At 39.0% G+C, this 19,411-nt stretch overlaps 1 long non-coding RNA gene across 1 annotated transcript; it reads left to right on the top strand.

Annotated features, from left to right (window-relative positions):
• The first annotated feature begins 5,512 nt into the window (after nt 1–5,512).
• Nucleotides 5,513–9,443, top strand: LOC115581304 (uncharacterized). The gene is made up of 3 exons (XR_003984023.1): nt 5,513–5,669; nt 7,340–7,465; nt 8,228–9,443. It is a non-coding gene; the product is annotated as an uncharacterized LOC115581304 (long non-coding RNA).
• Nucleotides 9,444–19,411: the final 9,968 nt, after the last annotated feature.

The following is a 19,411-nucleotide window of genomic DNA, read 5'->3' as shown; positions in this document are numbered from 1 at the left end:
ACATGTGAGCAAAATGGTCACATCATCAGGAGGAGGAGAATATAAAATGAGAAAATAAAAAAGTTTCAAACTATCAACCAAACAGTTAGTTTTGCCTGCCATGTTTCTGCGTATGTGACATCAAAGTTGTGTCTGAAATTTTAATATTCTAAAATGTCTGCGTTCTTGTTCCGACTTCGTCGTTCGAGTGAACTGTACCAGTCGGGAAGTCATTTCCTGATTATTTGGACACCATATGAACTTACTATAATTTATGTAATCTTTTTTGTTTGCTTTGTTTAAAGGCATTAGACAGGTTATTCAAACCTATTATCTCAAAATATAGTCTACTTCGTGTTCATTCAGAAGAAAAACTGATCAATCTTTTTATTTGCAATACATTTTTCAAACATCTGCATGTGATACAGATTAGCAGAAAAAATAGATCATAGCTCTGAAAACTTTTTTGTCCTATTTCTGTCTTATCACATGTTCGAAATTGTGAAGATCTCTATCCTGATACTAATTTGTTTCATTTCTTTTGTATTGCCAATCATTTTAAACTATTACTCAGTGCATTACAAATCAGTATGCGATTCAATTGTTTAACTAATTTGGTATATTCAGAGGAATTTGTGTTTGATAAGGTCATGCATTGTTGTGGTAAACAATCAAAATGAAAACCGGTTACATAATTTTCTATTCTGAGAGCCATAAATCATGTGCAAAGCCACAAGAAACATTACACATAATGAAAATAAAACATCAGCATGTTGCAGGAACATGAAAAAAAAGGAACTTGTCTGCTGAGGTTGTGATATGTGTGAAAAAGGTGATAGAATTAACTTCAACATTTTACCGCAGAGGCTGAACTTGTGATTAAATATTACAGGGCTAGCAGAAAATATGTCAGAAAATGGCCTTTAAATTTAAAACAATTACTGAAGCATGAAATTCACTGTCTTCCCTACTGATGTGTGAGCCTCAGACAGAAATTGGACAGAAAGTGGAGTTTCAGGCTGGCAGACTGTCAGGTAATTAGTTTGAAAGTGAGAGACCTGCAGTTTCGACTGATGCTGATTTTCTTTTGTTCTTTTAAATGTTTTCTTTTTTTTTTTACTGACCTAGAAGTCAGTTTTAATGTGGTCCTCTTGCTTTGATACTTACATTTTTAAACTTAAGACATTGGTTTGGGCTTGTCCTGAACCACTTGATTTCTGTCATTTGAGGATTTCAGTTCCTTATCAAATGTGAGGAAATGTGTGCCAATAGATCACTGGAGGTATACTTATCATTTCATTATTTGAGATTATTTCTAAACTTTAATCCAACTAAATTGTTTTAGGTTTCTGCTCCTAACTGTAAAGTGTTTTGAAATTGTTTCCATACTAATTAAACATTGGAGCATTTCTGTGATTCTCATCTTGCACTTGAAATTCAAAAAGTCAGTCTGCATTTGTTTCTCAGCCTTTTTGATGATATGGGCTGTGTCTAGGCATTTTTATTTTTCACATCTTTGATGATGACACTCAACTGTTTCTTCTCACTTTAACTACATTAGTGGAAGATAAAACATTGCTGCCTAGCTGATAAAACTGATTGAAACATATCTTACAAATTCAGATATCTTGCATTTGATCATTATCATTTGCTTCGACATCCTCAGAAAACAAATATGTGACACTGTTTACCGGAATTTCTTATGAAAAATTTGGAATTTTAGCGAGCAAGGAGTTGATGAATACTTTTTAGGAGAATTCCAGCTAATTTTAGACTTGTTTGACAAATGTGATTACTTTAAGGCCAACAACTAAATTAACCAATAAAGGATTCAAAATTCCTCACCAGATAACTTTTCCGTGAAGCTAAAGGAGGCTTTGAAACAGCATACCAGCAGACCCTCATGTCGGGAAATACTGGAAGTTACTGTTGTATCTCATATGTTCGCACCGATCCTGACTGGATTTAGGAACTACACATATTTTGAATAAACTTAGCTTTCATCTGACTATTTCCCCTTGGTGCGTTCAATTTATACTATGGTACAATGAGGCTTTTATCTCATGTACTTTCACAAGGTATTACTGTCTGTTTTTCTTTCATTGCACCATTTTTGTTTATCTTAATGGTTCTGGATGAATAGACTAGAAAGACAAACAACCCAAAAATCCAACAGAGAACTTCCTCTTTCATAAACTGATCTCTTACAGTCTTTGTACTTCCTCTAGTGACCCTCACATGGTCAGTCACAATGTCCTGATCTGCAGCATCAAGCAGGCAGTGCAATAATTCTGTAACTCTCTATTAAAACATTTATAAATTATGTTTTAGTTGAGTTAGCAGTTCTCTTTTTCTGGACTTAAAGATGGCTATTCCTAATAAGCCTAGTTTGATGGTATCATATCATCTATAATGCAGATAAACCCAGGCTGGAACATGAGGCTAAACATAACATTGAGTAAATATTTCTCTCCTACCTCATATTTCTATCTCATGCGGTATGTGTGAAGGCCCGAGGTGGTGACATCTCAGTCTGTTCTCGCACTGTATAACCTGCAGTTGCTGTAAGTTAAGAGGTGGACTGAATATTCATGTCTGTGTTATTAGAATAACTTTTTTATTGTTTTATTAGTCATGTGTGGGATAACAACCCAAAAAGGAGCCAATCTCAAATCTTCATTTTTGGGTATACTTGTTGGTTTTTGTATGTCCCTGAGCTTGTTTATATTTCCATTATCAATCTCCTTAGTTGCTGCTTGCTTGGACCAGCTTTACCTTGGTCATTTCACCAGCCTGAGAGCAATGGAAGAAACAAAAACATACATTTTTTGCATCAGCAAACACAACTGCACTAAAACTGATCTGAGATGTGGGAATCTTACAAAAAGGGCTGTTGCACAGAAATATCACTGCTTTGATCATGGTAGATTGGTGGTAACTTGATTGACTTTATCAATCAATTATTTTAAGTAGAAAGTAGCTCCAGCGGAAACAGTTTTTCAAGAAGGGCTGTGGATTGTCAGAAGTATAAGTTCACATCCAGACACATTGAGAGGCTGTATTAGGCTGTGGGGCTTGAGCTAATCACTAGCATACTAACATACTAACGCTAACATACTCACAATGACGATGAAGTTAAAACGTTGATGCCAAGCCAGGTCACCATCTTCAATTAGCGTGTTAGCATGCTCAAATTAGCTTCAAAATACACATCTTTTTTAGTTATTTGGGTGGTCTGACCCTTTAATAGGTGTCACTGTAACCAAGCTCTGCAGCTGTTATCATGACAGATTTTCTTCTCATGGCTGCAAATATGTTACAGCTCTGAACCTAAATACGATGTACAGTATCACACCACATGCCAACTGTAAATTAATCTGAGCTCTGTGGTCATCAGTAAACTCAGACGGAGGCCATTTTTTCTGCAACATTATCAGATCTGCTGCAGCACAGCTAATTATAAAATGAATCATTTGAAGTGAAAATGTACAGACTGGAAGTTTGTTGTATAGACTGGAGTTGCTATGGCAGTATGCACTATGATGATTCTTCCCTGCACTGGGCTTTCTATGCGTCTCCACCCTTGTGATTCTGATGCCCACACAGCCTCGTGTTTTGATGTCCTTGAGGTGACTGGCTTGTCTTCAAGCACAAGGCAGCCTGTCAGCCTCTAATTTATCTCACACTCCTTGCCTTGTACTTTAAAGCTACAACATGCAGCATTTTCTCATGAATACAATGAATTGACAGCATATTTGATTTTCTTATCAGTCCACGTTCTTGACTGTGACCTTGTGTGTATATACTTGACCATAATACAATAATGGTACAAGTTGCAATAAGAAAGAACTGTAAAGTTAAAAATTAAATAAACTGGGAGTGTTCATGATCTGTTGTGCCTTATAATCACCCATAATTTACTTTTTGTTAAAATCGGCTTAAAATGAGGCTGAGTTGAATCCATCAACATTGTTAATCACAAGTAATTGTTTCATTAAAGAAAAGTACATTTTTACCATGTTTTACACACTGAATACTCAAACAGAAAACTTCCATGACTGGTTGGAAACCACGTTTACAGCTCTTAAATTTGCTTCACTGATAGATGAATACAAAGACGGCTTTGTTTTCCCTCAAGTGTATAACAAGCTATATACAGAATTGTTTGAATTAAAAACTATTTTTCATGGCGGATGTATTTAATGTGTGACCTGACTCTCAAGTCCCCCAAACTGTTGCTCTACAGAGCATCGGTGGGCAGTGGTGAGAGTTTTCATGAACTCTCACCACTGTCATCAATATTATCTTTGGCTGGCAGCTGTTTTCAACAACAAAAAACCATCTGTACACTACCTGCCCAGCAGACAGGTATAGTAAACAGCAAGCTGGTTAAGAAATTGGACATTTAGCTGCTGGAGAGTAATATAGGTTTATTAGGGTTTGGAGGGAGAGTTCAAAGGAGAACGAATATTGTACCCACATATATCAGATTTTCTAAAACATGACTCCAAATTCATGCAAATACTGGATGTCTAAGTAAGCAATTTGTTGGGTTTTTGAGTGCAACACCACTGTCGTAAATAGAAATTCCAGGTCTGTAATAATATGCCAGACATAATGTAGGTGCTAATTACAAACAAAACTCATTACGTCATAACAATGTTACTGTATGTGTTGACAGCTTGTGTCTTAAAGTGAACATGTATGTAACGCTGTGATCTTACCCTCTCACTGAAGTTACATCGTGCTGAGACAAGTGACAGAAACTACATTCACCCTATTACAAATGTTGCTTTAATACACGGTAATGACATTAAATCTAAAAATGATAAGCATTTTAACATACTGTATATGCATGCTATATTGGGGGTTGGGTGGCTCTTAGTGCCATAACAAATAGTTTCTTGGTGGTCCAAAATGGCTTGGTGACTGTTAACGCATTCGACACATAAACTATGTTAGTCAATTTTGTGTTTATAGCTCGTTTGCACTGAAATACAACAAAATGTTTGCACAGCTCCGAAGAACGGCTCACAGACAGGAAAGTTGTACAGTAGAGATGGAAAAGGAAGACAAGATGTTGAAATGTTGTTATCGTAGCGAATACATCTTTTATCAGGAGCATACATCAAGAGATCTCAACTACATTGCATCTTCAAGAAAATATTCCTCTCCAGACTGTCATGCAGGTGCAGATGTGAGAAGCAGAGCATATTTCCACTCGGTGGATGCTCTTATGCGGAGCACCTCGTGCTACTTTTAGTGCATGCATATTTCAGAGCAACAGGCCCTAGTGTGAATCAAATCTAACCTTTAGGGAACATTTCCTGGACGCACGGACAGAGAAGGAGAGCAGGCAGAGTAGGAGTAGGTTTGTTGTTGTTGTGAAGGCTGAAGATAGACAGGATGTAGTTATGGGGGATGTTTATGTCAGCGCGTGTTATTCTCATGCTCTCAGTCCTCTCATGTCTACTGACCTACTTCTCTGCGACGCCTGGTCACACAGTTCAAGCTCTTCAACAGGAGGGTCTCTGTGTGGGGCGGGTTTCACACTGGGAGGTGGTGGCGGTGCCACGGTTCAGGCATCTAGTGGTTGGCTGACCATATCGTCTTTTTTTCTTTTGTTCACACTCCATCAGCACAGACAGGTCCTGTGCACGAGACAGGAAGGAGACAGATAAGGATAGACAGTAAGTGTTTGGGTGTGAGGCAAACGAGGAGGCTGACAAGTAAACTGAGAAAGGGAGCGAAGAGGAGCCTCTATTCTCTATTGATTTAAAATACGAGTGACTAACTTTATCATTTACACTGGATGGTGCTCATCTTGAAATCTAAGTCTTTGATAACCTTAGTTCTTAAAACAGTTCATATGAGTGTTTATGGATGTGCTCTATAGATATAATCGGGTTGGTTTAGGCATTCAAAACAACTTGGTTAGGGCCAGGAAAATATAACATTCTGTGCTAAAAATAATCGCACATGCACCCTGACTTAAGAGCAGCAGCCCAGCTGCCAGGATAAAATGTTAGTGGTTAGCCAAGACCATAAACCACAGCTACACTCAAATGTGTACGCGTCATAGGCTAAATACCTTATTGGCATGTCTACAAATGTGTCATATCACTTTCACTGAACATGTTGGATATTTTCAAGGAGACCTCTGGACAGTTTCCAGTCATGTTTGTAGCATCCAGATATTTTATGCCACAACATGATGTTTTCCTAACCTAACCAGAGCATGAGCACAACATTGTGACGAGAGAACATTTTAAAATTGAACCTAAAGTTGCAACATTACGAAACATAAAGTTTTAATTAATTTGTGGTTCAGCAGGAACACACATTGCCAACATTTAGCGATTGGGTTGCTTAAGGGGGGACACAGAGTGAGTTTTAGAACCAGTGCAACATACTGTATGTTAATAAAAGGAAAGCTGAACTGGAAAATGTTTTAACTTGAGCAAAAAATATGCGCTCACAAGCTGTTTGACTGCACTTCACTTCGTACACAGGCAGGAAAAGAACAAGCAACTGGAGATTCAGATCAGAGTCTGAAAAAACACCAGTGAGCGCCTGTGTTTCTAGCTAGCTGACATCTGTTTCATTTACTTGAACTTGCGCTTATGTTTATTCATTGCAAGAAAATTACTTTGGAGTACATTTAATATCAGTTTCATATATTCATACTTTTACTTAAGTTATATTTGTATGGGTGTCTTTTTTACCAACATAAGAATTTTAACACAATAACTTTTTCTCAAGTATGACTTTTGGGTACAACACTGGCAGCGGCTGGCTGTGTATGACTGCGTTTCAAGGTTGTGCTTTTGTCCGAAACTTGTCCAACTGAAATCCCAAATAAAAGGACCTCTGAATGCTGTCATGCAGAAAAATGCTATCACAATGTGCTAAGCACTTTTAAGGAGGAAAAGAATGTCAAGATTACGAGCTAGAATAAGATTCAACAAATAACTAAATTAATGTAATGTCTAAAGTCAGTAAAAGTAGTTACGGTAGACATGAGACCTATCAAATTCAGCACTGAGGATTAAGGAGGCAGCTGGTAACAATTAAATCTTTACCATTTATATTTTATGATTTGATTATACATCAAGGAAATATATGAGAGACAAAGAGAAAAATTATTCAGGCACAAGTACTTAATTTGACAGAACATAATTGCCACTCTCACATTTTGCAGCACCCCCTCTACGTGTGATATTAGCTCTCGAAGGATGTCAAGCCGATGACCCCATTTGACTTGTTGCTACTGTCACTTCATTATCTTCTCTGTCACTTTTTTTTTTTTTTTCTCACCCCCGTCCATCTCTCTGTCCCTGCTGCTCTCACTCCCTCTCAGCTGGAAGTGGCTGCCCTGGGTTGCAGGCCTCGCAGCAGGCTCCCATGACTGGAAGCTTTAATGTTGCTGCTATTTCAAGCCCTCTGATGTCATCTGAAGGAGGGGCCGGCCCTCATCCCTGGAGCGGTGAGTCAGAGCCAGGGAGAGGGAGGGAGAGAGGGAAGGAGGGAAGAAGGGAGGATGAGAGGAGATTCAGTGAGGAAGAGGTACAGAGCATCAAAAACAACAATGGTAGTACAATGTTTGCTCTCCATGTTTTCACCGGGGAAATGCGAAAGTGTACATGCAGTGGAAAACAGCAACACATGTGACAGCCAGTAACTACACACTAGTGTCACTGGGCTGAAATTACACTTTTATTAAAAAAGTGTTGATCAGTGAGTTGTGTTGATTAAGTTTCCTCCTTGGGCTGCATTAGTCATTAAAGCTGCAGTTTGCTCTTTAATCTAGATGTTTAACAGTAGTTTGTGATATTAAAATCAACATTTGACTGACAATATATAAAAAGGCAAAACTATTTTGTTATAAAACTATTTATTTGTGATTTTTTTATTATTAATTATTAATATCCATCTTTTTTTCAGACTTTTCAAAATATTTTTGTTTGTTTGTGATTTGTTCATGTTTTATTCTAACATTTCTTCATATTTCATGATGCACAATAACATTTTTACATAAGCAAAGCTTTTCCAGGAATATAATCCTGGGAAAAACATGAAAAACAATACACAAACGTAATTTTAAAAGCTTGGCAACATGCTGGATTTTGATGGCTACACAAAAAGACAGTTCTGTTTTTGTGTCACTGGTTACATCTTTTTACTCACTACATCATAAGTACATAAACAGTCTCTGTCTACTTTGCAGTGAATCTAATTTCATTTCCAGGTATTTCAGTCCGACGAAACAAACGTCTTTGGTTTTGCATCAGCCTCCAAATAACATTTGGTGTTATCGTCATGGGCAGAAAAACAGACACAGGAACTGAAGGAGATGTTGTTTTTCGCCTGTCTCCCTGAGTGATGTCATCCCCATTCAGACTCTGCCTACACAGAGTCGTGGCAGCGCTGAGCATCCACTGTCGCCATGGCTACAGCTCTGCATCTGCCATACTCTCCTGCGCCGAACCACTCCCCGAACCACCAGGCGCCACACAAGCCGCCATTGGTCAGTGTGTCATGCTGACAGGCACTTTGTCCAATGAGAAAGGAAGTGAGTGATGTCATTGAGAGGATGGGACTGAAGCAGAGATGTGTATCCAAAGGCAGAGTGTCAGAGATCTCCTGCTGACGCACCAACTTAACAAGGGAGGCTGTCACATTAGCAGTTATCTCTTTGAAAGGAACAGGTGAGGGTGGACGTCAGGCTCGGAGATGTTTTACAGCCGTCTGGAGCTGCTGTCAGTCCTCTCTTAGTACTTATGTAACCAATTAACCCAAGGCTCATCACAATGTGGGGCATTTCCACTGGGATTTGGCACAGACACCCCTTTCCACCCACACAAACAGACATGCACAGCACTGTATTAGACGACAAAATCAATCAAAGGAAAGAAAAAAGTACCTGTCGAGACTTAACAGAAATGTATATCTGTGCAATCATCATGTTTTTTGCATTAAAAGTGGATGTTTAAGGTGTCGCAAACCAAGTGTGACACTTCAGCTCCACACAGCACTTTAGTGTTATTAAGATCATTGTTCTTGTAGTTCAGCCCACAGCTTTATTTTATAGTTTGCTCAGAGTGCTCTCATCAACGTCATTTCCAGCAGGCATGCACATGTTTTTAGTGAAGCAACCACCTGCCCAGCACCAGATGGCAGACAGTGTTAGAGACGAGCTGGTGGACATACTGGTACATTTAGCAGCCAAAGGGACGGATGGAGTTGAAGGACACCAAACCAGAGCTGCAGACCAAGTCAGTGTTGAACTTATATTCATCAGGTGTAAACAAACAGGGCTCCAAATGAATGAGCTAACGTTGCTTTGTAACGGCTGGAGAGTCACTGTCTGCTAACACGCTCTTAATGGAAGATGATATGTTAATATTGTATTTGGACCTTATTTCCATTGTTGTTGATTTGGACATTCATGCAGATTAAAGTGCCATTTCAGTTCACTCCATTTTTCAGGCTGACCTTCATATTCTTCATATTGGCAGATTTCTGTTTGGGAGGAGTTATTTTGTCTTGCCCAGAACCGATCGACTAAGAACACAGAGGGTTAGGCAGCAGTTACTTTGAGGAATTAGAACTGTTGATTAAGTTAATTCAAAACAACCTGCACAGCTCAGTTTATGTCATCCGTGCTTTTCGCCATTTTTGTGGCCAATTATGTGTCACTATTTTTCAGGGTCTGCCACAAACCGATGAGGTCGCCAATTTTGACATCACAACAGGAGCAATAAATGCGATCAGCTGGTGATGTATAGGGATTGCTGCAGAAATCTCAGCAGATTTACAGCGCTAGGGGTTAATGGGAACACTTTTGAACACTTCCATTCGCTTCTGTTTTATTTTCCATGGCTTCCGTTTGCTGTTGTGGCTGCCAAATTTTCCCACAGTAATTCGGATGTTTCGTTTGATCTCCCTGTGTATGATGTGTTCAAAGGTTTGGTAAATTATGTTAAAAGCATTTAGAGGCCATTTTGATAATTCCCTGCAGGCCCTTTTGCAAAGAAAAGCCAGTGAAAAATCATAATTGGAAAGGCAGCATTGTTGATTTAAAACCCTTTCATGCTCTCCCTTGAAAGCCATCAAATTGCCTGGATCGTCCCTTTCACACACAAAGCCAGCCGCTGCACGTGTTGCTCGGTAACACAGACAAACTTCTTTCGCTCTCAGCAGAAGTAGAGAGGAATTCACTTGAAGGCACACTGAAGCAAACAAGAACATTATCCCAAACACAAACTGCAGTTATAGTTAATTTAGGAGACCAGTTCCCTCGAAGCTGCTTATGATCTAGTCACACCTTTTAAACAGCTTGCAGCATCGGTGAAATGTGTTGTGAAATGATACAACCTGCTTTTTGCTGCAGCTAAAAACCATAAAAATGATTTAGACAATCTGAACTGCCTCATTACAGATGCTCAAGTTGGAGGCAGTTACACCAGCTCAGAAACTTTAAACTTAGTCGAGTTATAATCCAGGAGGCTAACACTTTAATTACAGTCACCCATTTAGCAAAATATGAATATTTAAAACCAGTGATAAAACATACTATATTGCACTGTAGCAAATATAAGGACATTCTACATTAAACACATATCTGCTCATAACTACCTAATAGCGTATAATAAAAAACAGTTATTTAATATTTTTATGCTTCTTATAAATCCTAAATGGGACGACTTAAAGGTGCTGTTTGTAGGAATCCAGCACATGTCAAATTCATATTTAGCATATCACTACAGTATTTGCTAACTGCTGCTAACTGACACACAGGCGCTTTGGACCAGGATGGGGCTAGCTGTTTAGCATGCTAGCTTGAGTCGATACCTCTGCAACACAACACTACTTGTAACAGTTTACAAAGTGGAGCTATACATTTCACAACAGTGAAAAACATGCTAATTCTTACGTGAAGATGAGCGGTTTCGCTTTGGAAAAGCTTCAATCTGGCAAGAGAAAAACGACAATTTAATCTGGACAGAGGGCTGTCCAGATTAAATTGGACACTGGTAGAAAAAGATGCCTTTACACATTAAGCTGGGATAATGTTGACATGCTCTGAACAAACTGTGAAATAAAGGTAACGTTAGCATGTTTACATGGAGGAGTGGAAGGCAGGCTAATGGGCTGTTTTGACTCCTCCTTACTGACATTGAAAATGCCGTCTAATATATTACACAGAATGACCAAATAATGCCAGCTAGGTTAGCTCGTTTGATATTTCCCATTAATTCTTTACTGGATGAAAACTATGAAAATCATGGATACATTTTGTCATGTAGGCTTTGCTAAACACAGTTTAACCTACTTGTTACTTGATATTCTTAGCCTACTGTCAGTCGTGTAGCTAACTAAACTAACGAAGCTAAGATAAGCTTGCTATCAACATTTGTTAGGTCAGTGTATTGACGATTTCCTTTCACTTCTCTTTCTGAAGCGCATCAATTCTATGAAAATGATCTGTTTTTTTCTCTCTCTCTTCTTTCGCAATGTATGTGTTTTCCTTTGTTATTAAATGCTATAAAAATTATGAAAAAAATAATAATTCCATGAAACACACAATTCCTGGTGTATTCACGTCCAAGCAATCTCTATTTAAATTTACAAAGAATTAGCAGTTTAATTCAACATTGCTCCTCCAAAAACTTTGTAACAGAAACTAAAGGCCTAAGCTACTTTTATCCCTTTCCTAAAAAGCACAGCATTAGTTTTATCGTTCGACAGCACAGAAGCAGAATTAATAAGGCAGCTACATGTAATGTATCGCTTAATGATATTTAGTTAAAAGCTCTAAATTGCTTTTAACTGCTTCTGCATATGACTCAGTGGAGATTTGTCACAAGCACATAATCCACAAAAGTGTCTGTATTGGAGCGTTTCTGATAGCGGAGAGATTCAGTGGCTCACTTTAACATCTCTCTCTGGACTGTGTAACATCATAAATGTTTTAGATTAAAAAGCTACAGCTGGGATGTCGCTCAAATAAACCCCTTGCCCCCGCTGCTGCCGTGCAGAGAGGAAGGGAGTGTTGAGAGTCACGGATTACCTCCTTTTCCAGGATGGGTGATTCATTTCCTTGTCTTAAAAGGTAACGAGTGATCTCCATTTCTCTCAAAACACATTCAATGAAATGGTCGCTGGGTGTAAAAATGGAGAGCTGCCCTGTGAAATGAAAGCAGACAGCTGATGGTTGTAATTTTTTGAAAGGTTAGATATAAAAAGGCATGAGCACTGGTGTTGACAGCAGGTCCCTCAAGGGCTGGTGGGACTCAAGGTTGGAGGTTTATTTGGGCTCTTGGGGGAACAGCTCTATAAAAGCCAGCTGTTTTGCAGCTGAGAGAAATTATGTTAGTGACTGTTCAAGCCCCTGTTTAAAACTGGCAGTACAATCCAAATGAAAATGAATTTGAAGTCAAATTAAAGGCTGTTAAAACTGCAATGTTGCATTTAGGAGGATATTGAACTGTTGAACTAGTACTGATACGTATGTGTATAGTAGTATTAAGATCTGACATAAGACACAAGATCATTTCAACTTTAATGCTGATATTAGATTCTTTGTCAGATTCTTGTTTACTTCATTTTTAAAGGGTTATTCCAGTGTAAATTTAATCCATGGTCTAACACACCGTGAAACTGTGTTAGACTCCCTCTCGAGAGATCAAGTTAGCAGACCGCTAAGTTTTATCAACCTCAGAAACGACCACACGACAACAATACACTGCAGTAAATGGATCCAAATATAAACCGCCACCAAAAAGCAACAAATAATGCTCAGAACAGCACCAAACTTCAGCAACAGTACAAATAGGGTCTCAGCACAGAGTCCGGGGCATCTAACCTCCGCTAGCTTAGCTGGATTTCTACTGAAAAGCTGAAAAAATTTACCACTCTTCTGCAGCAGCTTCTTGTTGACGGGAAGTCCCGACGACTCGATTACCAAGTACAGTAGAGTTCCGTGGCTCATGGATGAAAATGTATGATTATGACTCCATGGAAAAGCAATCAAAGTTCATATGTGTCTTACCTGCCAGTTTATAACAGTTATTATCGAGAGCGGACAGGGAAAAGAACATAATTGAGCATTTCTAACCGCACTCGGTAATCGTCGCATCAGGACTTCCCCGACCTGGAAGCTGATGGAGGAGAGTTGAAATCTGTTTTTAGCTTCACAATAGAAATCCAGCTAAGCTAGCGGAGGTTAGATGCCTCGGATTGTGTGCTGAGACCCTATTTGTACTGTTGCTGAAGTTTGGTGCTGTTCTGAGCATTATTTGTGGCTTTTTGGTGGCGGTTTATATTTGGATCCGTTTACTGCAGTGTGTTGTTGTCGTGAGGTCCTTTCTGAGGTTAATAAAACTCCGTAAATTAGCGGTCTGCTAACTTGATCTCTCGAGAGGGGGTCTAACACAGTTTCACAGTGATTTAGACGGATTAATCTTACACCTGAATATCCCTTTAATAGAGATAATTGTTGGTGTAAATCTGAACTTTGTTACCTTTATTTAGGCGAGTTTGAAAACTTTGCAGAGTTTTGTCGAATTAAAAAAGGGGGCTTTGTGGAAAAACCTGTCCACATTTCCTCACAATATAGTAAAGTATCTCACTGAAAGCGATAAAGAGACAGAGAGACCATTCACCCCATTGCAAGTCCCCGTACAATCAAAAAGACTTTGATGCTGTTATTTCAAGTTAAATTGTTACTTAATGTTGCTTTAAATCTGTGACGTCTGCACCCCAAGTGGACCCTCAGAAAGCCTGCTTGAGGTCTCTTGTGGACTGGGTGTGTTGTGGGTTTGGACAGCCTTTAGTGCTCACAGACCTCCACGGGAACGTGCCCGCAAAGTTCAGAGTCTGCAAGAGTGGTGAAGTCTGGACATTTTCATTCAGCCCCTAATGTCTATGCATGACCCATCCAGTGGTTGTTAAGACATTTAACTCAAAACCACAAATGTCAACCTCGTGGTGCCACTACATGGAACGTGAGGGAATCATCGTCATCAGCAGCATTCATCCACTGGAAAACCATAAATGTAATGGTAATTCATACAGTATTTGTTAAGATATTTCAGTCTGGACCAACGTGGTGGACAGACTGGCAGACAATGAAGCTGCATGTCTTGAAATGCAGCCCTTAAATATGGTATACATAGTCCTGCATCAGGGCTAGTGTTTGTAACATTAGAAAGAACAGAAGACACATTAGAATGAACACAACACAGCATTTTAAATTCTAACAGCATGACTGAGATTTAAATAGAATAATCGCTTCAATTTGCAGATTACATCCATATCCGTCATCCATCCATCCGTTTGTCCAGACTCATAATATACCGTTTAATGTAGTGAGGACTAAATAAGAAATCATTTACAAAAATATAAGTAGAATGGGCAAAAAATTAGTTTTTACTCTACTGACACATATGATTCTAGTGAATAGTTTCCAGTGGGAAACACGCTGTCGTCACTTAGAAACTATATTTACAGAGGAGTACAGAGGACTGATAGAGAGCTTTGTCACATTGTGTGACGACAGTCATCTAAAGCTCAATATCCGCAAAACCAATGAGTTTGAGCCTCTGCTGAGCTCACCACACTGAAGGAAGAGAGAAAGAAACTGTTCTTCCTGAAATTTCTCACATTTTTCCAATTTCAAGGAGCCTCATCTAAGTCAAGCGTCTAATGATAGAGGATGCTGTTTGCTGTGCAGACTGTGAAGCCCCTTGAGGCAAAAATGTGAATTCTGATATAGGGGGATAAATAAATTATGTTGACTTTACTTTGTTAAGCTTTATTTTTTTGCCCTGCTGCATGTCTTCTGGTGTGAGTACATTGAGGGAACCAAAAAAAACCATTAAAATTCATTGCCTGTGTTCATATGATTGGCCAACAGAGCCAAGCATCTATTGATAGAACACATGACAGCGGTCAACACTTCAAATATGGATGTTGCTGCAAAGAAGCTACACCTTCAAAAATTCTTCAATCTGGCCGCTCATAAGATCGTAACAATCAGCATGGCTTCAAGGTGGGCACCGGAGATTACTCCCACCAATCTCCTCTTCTGTTCCTGAGTGATGGAGTTGAGCAATGGCCAGAAAAGTGTTTTTGCACAATATTATGATTTCACTGTAAAGTTGACCTTTGACCTTTCAAACTTTGACCGCCAGATTCTAATCAATTCATCCTTGAGTTGGATAAAGAGAACATTTGTGCCAAATTTGAAGAAATACCCTGGAGGTGTTCCTGAGAATGCACCCACAAAGAGCAGATGGATAACGGAACACCTGAAAACATAACGCCCTCCGGCTGCGGCTATAGCCACTGCGGAGGCATCGAGTTTGAAAACGGTAATGATATTATTAGAATGTCTAAAAATCTGGAGGATGATGCTCCTGAACTAAATAGGGAATAAGAAACCAACTGCTGACTTACTCTACACATCATACACCCACTCTCTTCCCCTTCAGTTTCTCTGCTGATGTCTATTCTCAATGGTCGACTTCAAAAGGAGGCTCGGAAATAAAAAGTGAGAATGAGAGGGGAGAGATGATGATGATGGTGATGTGCACTGACTCGCATTACAATTTACGGCACGTACACTAAGAGATTTCTGGTCAATTTTTATTACAGTACTGAAGAGGACGCATGAGGACTTAACTTTCTAAAGAATGTGTCCTCTGCCTGGCCTTTTATACGAGATAAAACTGGATCCAAGCAGGACCAATGATTATAAGTATCCCGTCTAACATCTGTGTGCATGATACCTAATAACTGCGTTTATTGTAGCAAGCTGTTCCCGCCTATTAGAGTTAGCTTATCTCTACTGAAACTATAGGTTGTCTGGAGGGCAAATGCTAAACAGTTTTCTTGTTTACCTGTTAGAGCCAAAAACAGGATCCCTCGAAACAAAGATTTTAAAGGAATAGTTGGTCTTTTTGTTTGGGTAAAATGCTTTTTTTCCCTTCTGGCAGAGTTTAATAAGAGACACTACTCTTCTATCTGTCTTTTTTTATGCAATACTTTGATGCAATAGTTTGTGTATGGATGAAACAATCAAGACATACTTACTTACCTCTGTGTAGAACCAGGCTAGGTTTCCAGTACTTTGTGCTAAGCCAAGATGTATCGAAATATTCACGCATGTTTTTGCCAAAAAGCAAAACAACAAACTATTCCTTTTAATTAAAACATTTCCTTTACCCTACAAACACATACATAAGACGATCAGTTTCCAAAATCAATAACTATTCCACTGCCAAAAATCCCAGATGCACTTCGCCGCAATAACAGTTGTTAATTGACGCTGTGCTTAGGGCTGATTTATCCAACAAATGTTGGGCAAATGTCAAAATTCTTCCACTACTGAGAATATATGGACATCTAAATAAGGACAAACTTTGCTTTCAGACAACAGCATCTGGACAACCACTACAACCACATCTATCTGTGGAAATACAATAACATCTGGTACTTGAAATGGTAATCCAATCAGACGGCACTGCTCTCGGTATATAAAGGACAAAAAGAAGTCCAGGCTCCAAGTTGTACGAAGCTGCACAGAGCAGAACAGGAAGAACAAAAGGCTGCTTAAAAGATACTGTGGAAATGGACATAATTTGGTTTTATGTAAATGTTAAAAACACAACATGCCTATATTTCTAACTGTGTTTAGGTGGGTAAGGCTTTGTATTACGGTCCTGGTAAGCATTGGTTAATAGGTAATAAGACGCTACCAAGTCCTTATTTGATGCTTATTATCATAATTGAGACTATACACTTTTAAATGAAAGCATAACAACATGTTTATCATTAATTATTTAATACCTGCATATAAAGCATCACTGATACATTACAGCGACAAAATGAATTTGATTACACTGGTGTCACATTTGGAGCAGTCTGACAATTGCATTGGTAAAGTTGTAAGACCTGAAACAAACTCATTCACCTTCAGTTATTCAGTTCTGTTTTAACAATGTTTAAATGACAGACAATGCTTGAACAGTAAACTTCACTTCACCTCCTGCACGGCAACTTGGTAACAACTTAAAACATGTTTAAAATTTCAGAATCTCATTTTACATTCTACATTTGCAAATGCTCATTTAACCTGCAGATATATGAGAATGCAGGTTTACAATGCCGTTAAACCCTTAAGATAAGACAAAACCATTGAATTTGCTAGATCTTACACATTTGGTGATCAATTTAAACATCATCTATCCAGTCGCACAATACAAAAGCATAATGGGGCAACCTACTTTAAAAATCACACTGTGTCTTTAGGATCAACAAAATGTGCCAGTGTGGCGTCCTCTTGGTGTGCAAACAGCACGATGAGGGCGATGGACAAACTTGTTTCTGATTACACGGACAGTTGAGCACCAGATGTGGTCGAGCCTTCAGAGGCTAGTGGAGTTGAATTTAGATACATTTTGTCAAACTGTTGTTTCCAAGGTCAAGCCAACTTTCAGATTTGAAATATGTTGGTTACAACATCACTAACCTCAGTCTATTTTTTAGCCCTGTCTTAAACAGTTAAGAGCATTATGAGACCAATTTGCTGCATGAAGTTACAGTTTGCCTGTCAAGACGAACAGACCTCAGTTATTCATCCAATTAGTGACTTACGGCGTGCTGAGAGTCGCTGTGCTGACAGGACAATTGGGAAAATGAATGACTTTCCCACCACACCGCAGCTCAGTTTTAGCACTCCATGTGTGAAAAGCATAATCGTGTAGGACTGAAACTTGAGTTTTGGAGGGCACCAACTTCATTTTTCACCCCCCCTGTATTTACAAAGCTTCAGTGTGCTGAGGCGGGGGGAGACACTTGAGGACACACAAGGGTGTATTCATTCAGGTAAAAGCCCATAGCTCGGCAGCTGCTGCCAAGAACACGGCTAAATAATGAGGCTCGAGTGGAGCAGCATTAGGGCGATAACCAAGCATCCAATAAATTATGTGTTATGTGACGCAAGGGTGCAATCACAAATATCGCCGTTTCACCAGCGCAACAAGGATCTGAAAGGAATGATCCCACACAGCTTCAGGCAGCTTGTTTTTGCAGACCCAACTCCCAGACCTTGAAAGCTTTTACATTTGCTGTTCTGAATATCTGCTTCTAGGAAATATTCTGTTTCTAGGAAACATTTATAGCGTAAACCAAAGTGTGCTTTTCCAAGCTTTTCGTTTGTTTGGAAAAAGTACTTCCTGGCCATGAGGGCCATTTTAGATTTTCAGGGTTTTGAAACCCCTCAGAACAACACGTACAATCCAGCCTGCACTCCCAGCAAACATTACTTGACGTGACCCATAGGTTTCTGTTGGGCCATTGTGAAAAGCTCAGTGTGGGGGTCCACGTTGGCGGTGTCGGACATCGTCCAACTCCTGCTTCATTCAAAAACAAGCAAAAAGAAGAGGAGTGAGGGTGGAGCTGAGGCTGCATGAATTAAGACTCAGAAGCACCCACACCTTTAATTAAGCATAACTTTAAGCCATAATATAATTAAACGACCTAGTTATGTAAAGAACATTCAAAATAGTCTTAAACACAAAGTGTCTTCATTTACTTTCATCAGTGACAAAGAAAAACAACAAATGCTTATATTTAAGAAGTTGGAACCAGAAATGTTTGACATTTTTGCCAGAAAAGAGACTCATGAATGTATTACTAATTAACAGTAATTTACTAATTAATTATTAATTGATTACTGAAATAGCTGGCACGTATTTCTTTCGATCAATTGATCAACTAATTGATGGAGAAACAGAGCTTGCAGGTAAGCATGGTCAAGGCTGTGTGGCTGAATTGTTGAGAGGGGAATCTTGGTGCCTTCAACTCTTATCACCTGTTACATTCACCCAGGAGGTTACGTTTTCACCCATTACACAAAAACTACTGAACAGATTATGATCGAAGTTCGGTCTTTAACTTTTGGTGTAAATCCACATAGAGGGACTGATCAGGAATTTTCTCTCACTTTCCTTAACATCATGAGATAGAGTGTTTTGGACGTTTTTATTAATTTCTCAAGTGACTTTGAAAACATGTTGTATTTAGGTGAGCAACTAAATTGTAATCATGACCGTTTTAAAACAGTGCAGGTATCAGACTGATGTTCCCTTTGCAGTTCAGCTTTATTGTTTGCGGTCCGAAATGAGATGAATAAGAAGAAAATTTAGGCATCTTCTGTTTGTTTTTGAAAAGATCTTCTGGATTAAAACACTTAAAGTGATAACACTCGCTGGGACCTTCAACCTTGAAACTGTCAGGGAGATTAACACAGACAGTAGAGTTTGTTTTACTGCTGTCTTTGGTTTACTCAATATTTTCTTGATGGCATCCTTGTATAAATGTAGGTTTTACACTTTAAATAAGGTTTTAGCCTGTGTTGCAAAAA

The sequence above is a fragment of the Sparus aurata genome, chromosome 5 (genome assembly GCF_900880675.1).
Source record: "Sparus aurata chromosome 5, fSpaAur1.1, whole genome shotgun sequence".
NCBI lineage: Eukaryota > Metazoa > Chordata > Actinopteri > Spariformes > Sparidae > Sparus > Sparus aurata.
Note: the sequence above shows the minus strand (reverse complement) of the source record. Positions and strands in the feature narration are given on the sequence as shown.